Here is a 6,500-nt window from a genome sequence, read left to right as displayed (position 1 = left end):
AGGGTGGGTCCCCGGGTTCGGAGGGAGAGCCTGGTCCCCGGTGGTCATCCCCGGAGTCCCGGAGCCCAGGACCCGGGGAAGAGTGTGCCCGGGTCGGGGCTGAGTCTGGTGGAGTGGGGGGGGTGGCCCTGGAGGTGCTCCAGGGGCTCCAGGGGTTCCAGGGGGTGCTCAGTGGAGGCCATGCCCAGCCAGAGTGTCCCTTCCCCGGGGTGAGTCTGGGGAGAGTGGGGGGTGGCTCTGGGGGTGCTCCGGGGGCTCCAGGGGGTGCTCGGCGGAGGCCATGCCCAGCCAGAGTGTCCCTTCCCCGGGGTGAGTCTGGAGGAGTGGGGGGTGGCTCTGGAGGTGCTCCGGGGGCTCCAGGGGGTGCTCGGCGGAGGCCATGCCCAGCCAGAGTGGCCCTTCCCCGGGCAGAGTCTGGGGAGAGTGGGGGGTGGCTCTGGAGGTGCTCCCGGGGCTCCAGGGGTTCCAGGGGGTGCTCAGTGGAGGCCATGCCCAGCCAGAGTGTCCCTTCCCCGGGGTGAGTCTGGGGAGAGTGGGGGGTGGCTCTGGGGGTGCTCCGGGGGCTCCAGGGGGTGCTCGGCGGAGGCCATGCCCAGCCAGAGTGTCCCTTCCCCGGGGTGAGTCTGGAGGAGTGGGGGGTGGCTCTGGAGGTGCTCCCGGGGCTCCAGGGGGTGCTTGGTGGAGACCATGCCCAGCCAGAGTGGCCCTTCCCCGGGCAGAGTCTGGAGGAGTGGGGGGTGGCTCTGGAGGAGCTCCAGGGGTTCCAGGGGGTGCTCGGCGGAGGCCATGCCCAGCCAGAGTGGCCCTTCCCCGGGCATAGTCTGGGGAGAGTGGGGGGTGGCTCTGGAGGTGCTCCGGGGGCTCCAGGGGGTGCTCAGCGGGGGCCATGCCCGGCCGGAGGTGCCCGGAGCTCTCCAAGGTGGCTCCAGGGGCCCGGAGCTGTCCATGGTGGCTCCTGGGGCCCGGAGCTCTCCGAGGTGGCTCCAGGCGGTGCTCAGCGGAGGCCATGCCCGACCGGAGTGGCCCTTCCCCGGGGTGAGTCTGGGGAGAGTGGGGGGTGGCTGTGGAGGTGCTCCGGGGGCTCCAGGGGTTCCAGGGGGTGCTCAGTGGGGGCCATGCCCAGCCAGAGTGTCCCTTCCCCGGGGTGAGTCTGGAGGAGTGGGGGATGGCTCTGGAGGTGCTCCGGGGGCTCCAGGGGTTCCAGGGGGTGCTCAGCGGAGGCCATGCCCGGCCAGAGTGGCCCTTCCCCGGGCAGAGTCTGGGGAGAGTGGGGGGTGGCTCTGGAGCTGCTCCGGGGGCTTCAGGGGTTCCAGGGGGTGGTCAGCGGAGGCCATGCCCAGCCAGAGTGGACCTTCCCCGGGGTGAGTCTGGAGGAGTGGGGGGTGGCCCTGGAGGGGCTCCAGGGGTTCCAGGGGGTGCTCGGCGGAGGCCATGCCCAGCCAGAGTGTCCCTTCCCCGGGGTGAGTCTGGAGGAGTGGGGGGTGGCTCTGGAGGTGCTCCGGGGGCTCCAGGGGGTGCTTGGTGGAGGCCATGCCCAGCCAGAGTGGCCCTTCCCCGGGCAGAGTCTGGGGAGAGTGGGGGGTGGCTCTGGGGGTGCTCCGGGGGCTCCAGGGGGTGCTCGGCGGAGGCCATGCCCAGCCAGAGTGTCCCTTCCCCGGGGTGAGTCTGGAGGAGTGGGGGGTGGCCCTGGAGGGGCTCCGGGGGTTCCAGGGGGTGCTCGGCGGAGGCCATGCCCGGCCAGAGTGTCCCTTCCCCGGGCAGAGTCTGGGAAGAGTGGGGGGTGGCTCTGGAGGGCCTCCGGGGGTTCCAGGGGGTGGTAGGCGGAGGCCATTTCCGGCCAGAGTGTCCCTTCCCCGGGCAGAGTCTGGGGAGAGTGGGGGGTGGCTCTGGAGCTGCTCCGGGGGCTCCAGGGGTTCCAGGGGGTGCTCGGCGGAGGCCATGCCCGGCCAGAGTGTCCCTTCCCCGGGCAGAGTCTGGGGAGAGTGGGGGGTGGCTCTGGAGGGGCTCCAGGGGTTCCAGGGGGTGCTCGGCGGAGGCCATGCCCAGCCAGAGTGGCCCTTCCCCGGGCATAGTCTGGGGAGAGTGGGGGGTGGCTCTGGAGGTGCTCCGGGGGCTCCAGGGGGTGCTCAGTGGAGGCCATGCCCAGCCAGAGTGGCCCTTCCCCGGGCATAGTCTGGGGAGAGTGGGGGGTGGCTCTGGAGGTGCTCCGGGGGCTCCAGGGGGTGCTCAGTGGAGGCCATGCCCAGCCAGAGTGGCCCTTCCCCGGGCAGAGTCTGGAGGAGTGGGGGGTGGCTCTGGAGGTGCTCCGGGGGCTCCAGGGGGTGCTCGGCGGAGGCCATGCCCAGCCAGAGTGGCCCTTCCCCGGGCATAGTCTGGGGAGAGTGGGGGGTGGCTCTGGAGGTGCTCCGGGGGCTCCAGGGGGTGCTCAGTGGAGGCCATGCCCAGCCAGAGTGTCCCTTCCCCGGGCAGAGTCTGGAGGAGTGGGGGGTGGCTCTGGAGGTGCTCCGGGGGCTCCAGGGGTTCCAGGGGGTGCTCAGCGGAGGCCATGCCCAGCCAGAGTGGCCCTTCCCCAGGGTGAGTCTGGGGAGAGTGGGGGGTGGCTCTGGAGGTGCTCCGGGGGCTCCAGGGGGTGCTCAGTGGAGGCCATGCCCAGCCAGAGTGGCCCTTCCCCGGGCAGAGTCTGGAGGAGTGGGGGGTGGCTCTGGAGGTGCTCCGGGGGCTCCAGGGGGTGCTCGGCGGAGGCCATGCCCAGCCAGAGTGGCCCTTCCCCGGGCATAGTCTGGGGAGAGTGGGGGGTGGCTCTGGAGGTGCTCCGGGGGCTCCAGGGGGTGCTCAGCGGGGGCCATGCCCTGCCGGAGGTGCCCGGAGCTCTCCAAGGTGGCTCCAGGGGCCCGGAGCTGTCCATGGTGGCTCCAGGGGCCCGGAGCTCTCGGAGGTGGCTCCAGGCGGTGCTCAGCGGAGGCCATGCCCGACCGGAGTGGCCCTTCCCCGGATTGAGTCTGGGGAGAGTGGGGGGTGGCTGTGGAGGTGCTCCGGGGGCTCCAGGGGTTCCAGGGGGTGCTCAGTGGGGGCCATGCCCAGCCAGAGTGTCCCTTCCCCGGGGTGAGTCTGGAGGAGTGGGGGATGGCTCTGGAGGTGCTCCGGGGGCTCCAGGGGTTCCAGGGGGTGCTCAGCGGAGGCCATGCCCGGCCAGAGTGGCCCTTCCCCGGGCAGAGTCTGGGGAGAGTGGGGGGTGGCTCTGGAGCTGCTCCGGGGGCTTCAGGGGTTCCAGGGGGTGGTCAGCGGAGGCCATGCCCAGCCAGAGTGGACCTTCCCCGGGGTGAGTCTGGAGGAGTGGGGGGTGGCCCTGGAGGGGCTCCAGGGGTTCCAGGGGGTGCTCGGCGGAGGCCATGCCCAGCCAGAGTGTCCCTTCCCCGGGGTGAGTCTGGAGGAGTGGGGGGTGGCTCTGGAGGTGCTCCGGGGGCTCCAGGGGGTGCTCGGCGGAGGCCATGCCCAGCCAGAGTGTCCCTTCCCCGGGGTGAGTCTGGAGGAGTGGGGGGTGGCTCTGGAGGTGCTCCGGGGGCTCCAGGGGGTGCTTGGTGGAGACCATGCCCAGCCAGAGTGGCCCTTCCCCGGGCAGAGTCTGGAGGAGTGGGGGGTGGCTCTGGAGGAGCTCCAGGGGTTCCAGGGGGTGCTCGGCGGAGGCCATGCCCAGCCAGAGTGGCCCTTCCCCGGGCATAGTCTGGGGAGAGTGGGGGGTGGCTCTGGAGGTGCTCCGGGGGCTCCAGGGGGTGCTCAGCGGGGGCCATGCCCTGCCGGAGGTGCCCGGAGCTCTCCAAGGTGGCTCCAGGGGCCCGGAGCTGTCCATGGTGGCTCCAGGGGCCTGGAGCTCTCGGAGGTGGCTCCAGGCGGTGCTCAGCGGAGGCCATGCCCGACCGGAGTGGCCCTTCCCCGGGGTGAGTCTGGGGAGAGTGGGGGGTGGCTGTGGAGGTGCTCCGGGGGCTCCAGGGGTTCCAGGGGGTGCTCAGTGGGGGCCATGCCCAGCCAGAGTGTCCCTTCCCCGGGGTGAGTCTGGAGGAGTGGGGGATGGCTCTGGAGGTGCTCCGGGGGCTCCAGGGGTTCCAGGGGGTGCTCAGCGGAGGCCATGCCCGGCCAGAGTGGCCCTTCCCCGGGCAGAGTCTGGGGAGAGTGGGGGGTGGCTCTGGAGCTGCTCCGGGGGCTTCAGGGGTTCCAGGGGGTGGTCAGCGGAGGCCATGCCCAGCCAGAGTGGACCTTCCCCGGGGTGAGTCTGGAGGAGTGGGGGGTGGCCCTGGAGGGGCTCCAGGGGTTCCAGGGGGTGCTCGGCGGAGGCCATGCCCAGCCAGAGTGTCCCTTCCCCGGGGTGAGTCTGGAGGAGTGGGGGGTGGCTCTGGAGGTGCTCCGGGGGCTCCAGGGGGTGCTTGGTGGAGGCCATGCCCAGCCAGAGTGGCCCTTCCCCGGGCAGAGTCTGGGGAGAGTGGGGGGTGGCTCTGGGGGTGCTCCGGGGGCTCCAGGGGGTGCTCGGCGGAGGCCATGCCCAGCCAGAGTGTCCCTTCCCCGGGGTGAGTCTGGAGGAGTGGGGGGTGGCCCTGGAGGGGCTCCGGGGGTTCCAGGGGGTGCTCGGCGGAGGCCATGCCCGGCCAGAGTGTCCCTTCCCCGGGCAGAGTCTGGGGAGAGTGGGGGGTGGCTCTGGAGGGCCTCCGGGGGTTCCAGGGGGTGGTAGGCGGAGGCCATTTCCGGCCAGAGTGTCCCTTCCCCGGGGTGAGTCTGGAGGAGTGGGGGGTGGCCCTGGAGGGGCTCCGGGGGTTCCAGGGGGTGCTCGGCGGAGGCCATGCCCGGCCAGAGTGTCCCTTCCCCGGGCAGAGTCTGGGGAGAGTGGGGGGTGGCTCTGGAGGGCCTCCGGGGGTTCCAGGGGGTGGTAGGCGGAGGCCATTTCCGGCCAGAGTGTCCCTTCCCCGGGCAGAGTCTGGGGAGAGTGGGGGGTGGCTCTGGAGCTGCTCCGGGGGCTCCAGGGGTTCCAGGGGGTGCTCGGCGGAGGCCATGCCCGGCCAGAGTGTCCCTTCCCCGGGCAGAGTCTGGGGAGAGTGGGGGGTGGCTCTGGAGGGCCTCCGGGGGCTCCAGGGGTTCCAGGGGGTGCTCGGCGGAGGCCATGCCCAGCCAGAGTGTCCCTTCCCCGGGGTGAGTCTGGAGGAGTGGGGGGTGGCTCTGGAGGTGCTCCGGGGGCTCCAGGGGGTGCTTGGTGGAGGCCATGCCCAGCCAGAGTGTCCCTTCCCCGGGGTGAGTCTGGAGGAGTGGGGGGTGGCTCTGGAGGTGCTCCGGGGGGCTCCAGGGGGTGCTTGGTGGACGCCATGCCCAGCCAGAGTGGCCCTTCCCCGGGCAGAGTCTGGGGAGAGTGGGGGGGTGGCTCTGGGGGTGCTCCGGGGGCTCCAGGGGGTGCTCGGCGGAGGCCATGCCCAGCCAGAGTGGACCTTCCCCGGGGTGAGTCTGGGGAGAGTGGGGGGTGGCTCTGGAGGGTCTCCGGGGGCTCCAGGGGCTGCTCGGCGGAGGCCATGCCCAGCCAGAGTGTCCCTTCCCCGGTGTGAGTCTGGAGGAGTGGGGGGTGGCTCTGGAGGTGCTCCGGGGGCTCCAGGGGGTGCTTGGTGGAGGCCATGCCCAGCCAGAGTGTCCCTTCCCCGGGGTGAGTCTGGAGGAGTGGGGGGTGGCTCTGGAGGTGCTCCGGGGGGCTCCAGGGGGTGCTTGGTGGACGCCATGCCCAGCCAAAGTGGCCCTTCCCCGGGCAGAGTCTGGGGAGAGTGGGGGGGTGGCTCTGGGGGTGCTCCGGGGGCTCCAGGGGGTGCTCGGCGGAGGCCATGCCCAGCCAGAGTGGACCTTCCCCGGGGTGAGTCTGGGGAGAGTGGGGGGTGGCTCTGGAGGGTCTCCGGGGGCTCCAGGGGCTGCTCGGCGGAGGCCATGCCCAGCCAGAGTGTCCCTTCCCCGGGGTGAGTCTGGAGGAGTGGGGGGTGGCTCTGGAGGGTCTCCGGGGGCTCCAGGGGCTCCAGGGGGTGCTCAGCGGAGGCCATGCTCAGCCAGAGTGGCCCTTCCCCGGCCTCATATGCGGCAGAGTGCAGGGTGAGCAAAATGGGTGAAAATGGGTTAAAATGTGAAAAAACACCAAAATGAGCAAAATGAAATAATCCCCCATCATCAGTGCACTGTTTGACCCCAGAAAAGCACTCCCCTGGGGCCTGGAGGTGATCTGACCATCAGAGTATAGCACCATATGCCCCTGAGGGACTTAGAGTAAAAACCGAAATAGTACACTATACCCGAAAAGACTCTGTCATTTTTCGGCAATAGTACACTATACCCATCGACTCTGTCGTTTTTCCGGGCCGTAGTACGAAGTTGTGAGCAAAAGGGGTGAAAATGGGTTAAAATGTGAAAAAACACCAAAATGAGCAAAATGAAATAATCCCCCATCATCAGTGCACTGTTTGACCCCAGAAAAGCACTCCCCTGGGGCC

This window comes from Eucyclogobius newberryi, unplaced genomic scaffold (genome assembly GCF_026437365.1).
Source record: "Eucyclogobius newberryi isolate DKJ021-1_F unplaced genomic scaffold, fEucNew1.0.hap1 SCAF_36, whole genome shotgun sequence".
NCBI classification, from domain to species: domain Eukaryota; kingdom Metazoa; phylum Chordata; class Actinopteri; order Gobiiformes; family Gobiidae; genus Eucyclogobius; species Eucyclogobius newberryi.
The sequence above is the reverse complement of the archived record's forward strand: the minus strand, read 5'-3'. Positions refer to the sequence as shown.